The following is a 1,569-nucleotide window of genomic DNA, read 5'->3' on the forward strand; positions in this document are numbered from 1 at the left end:
TTCTTCATATTTTTTTAACATTAACATATATATAAAGAGAAACTTCGGGGATGGAACCACAATCCAAACCCAAAATTCCTTTATCTATACTAGTACTATCTATACTAGTCACTGTAGTCACACTCAAATGGTCTTTAGTAAATTACATTAAAACATATGCCTTTCTTTGTAGATTAGCCTCTTTCAGATTTTAAAATATTATAAATTTCTGAAAATTCAATGCAAATTAATTTCAAACTAAAATTTTTAACCTACAAAAATGCATAACTTCTTGAAGTCCATTAGAAAATGTTGAGAACTTTGCTAGAATCACAGCAACATGATTGACAGGTGTAGTAAGTACAGTTAACCAATGAAAATTGACAAGACGATGGACACAAGAGACAAATCCATAGAAAACATTCACATTCAACTACTTGGAGAGTCCTGAGCAAAAGCTGAAGACATTTTGCAAAAATGACCCTCTTTATGTTTATGCTTTGAAAGTCAAGCTTGAAGGGAAGCAAGTTATATTTACGGGCATGTGATGCTGTTAGAATATTCACATCTAAAAAAGTCAACAATTGGGATCTCTGGGTAAGATGACAAGCGCAGATACAGCTTTTTGCTGACTACATTCAGCCCATCTGGTAAACTTGTCCAGATTGAATATGCTTTGGCTGCTGTAGCTGGAGGAGCCCCTTCAGTGGGAATTAAAGCTGCAAATGGTGTGGCATTAGCAACTGAGAAGAAACCGAAACCCACTCTGTATGATGAGCAAAGTGTACACAAAGTGGAACCAATTACCAAACATATAGATTTGAACTAGTGGCATGGATTCCCACTGCTCAGCAGGTACAGAGGGTAGCTTCTATGATGCAAGAATACACCGAGGCAGGTATTGGTCATCCATTTGGAGTTTCTTATTTGTGGATGGAAGGAGGGAGACCATATTTATTTCAGTCAGATCCATCAGACTTTGCCTGGAAGGCCACAGCCATGGGAAAAACTATGTGATTGGCAAAACATTCCTTGAGAAAAGATACCATGAAGATTTGGAACTTGAAGATGCCATTCATACAGACTTCTTAACCCTAAAGGAAAGTTTTGAAGGGCAAATGACAGAAGATAACATTGAAGTTGGAATCTACAATGAAGCTGGATTTAGGCAGCTTGCTCCAACTGAAGTTAAGAATTACTTGGCTGCCATAGCGTAATAATGAAGTGATTGAGCAATCCAGAATTTCAGATAATCTATCTACTTAAACATGTTTAAAGAATATTTTAATTTGCAGACTTTGTGCATACTTATTTCTGCATGGTTTAATGGACTGATGTTTTTTTAAAAATGACACTTACAATCATAATAAACTCTTAAATTTTTAAAAAAACGTTAACAATGATTCATTCTCTACCATCCTAAAAATTAGCATATAGTTCAAGGGTCCCTCTCAAAACTCACATTTTGAAGCCCTAATCCCAATGTGACTATATTTGGAGATAGATCTTCATGGAGGTGATTGATGTTGAAGGAGGACATAAAGGTAGGGCCCTCATCCAATGGGACTGTTGTTCTTACCAGAGGAGGAA

The 1,569-nt window shown here is 36.2% G+C and overlaps 1 pseudogene; it reads left to right on the plus strand.

Annotated features, from left to right (window-relative positions):
• Positions 1-580: 580 nt before the first annotated feature.
• On the plus strand, positions 581-1,201 carry LOC125615986 (annotated as a pseudogene).
• The last annotated feature ends 368 nt before the right edge of the window (positions 1,202-1,569 follow it).

This window comes from Marmota marmota, unplaced genomic scaffold (assembly GCF_001458135.2).
Source record: "Marmota marmota marmota unplaced genomic scaffold, marMar, whole genome shotgun sequence".
Lineage (NCBI taxonomy): Eukaryota > Metazoa > Chordata > Mammalia > Rodentia > Sciuridae > Marmota > Marmota marmota.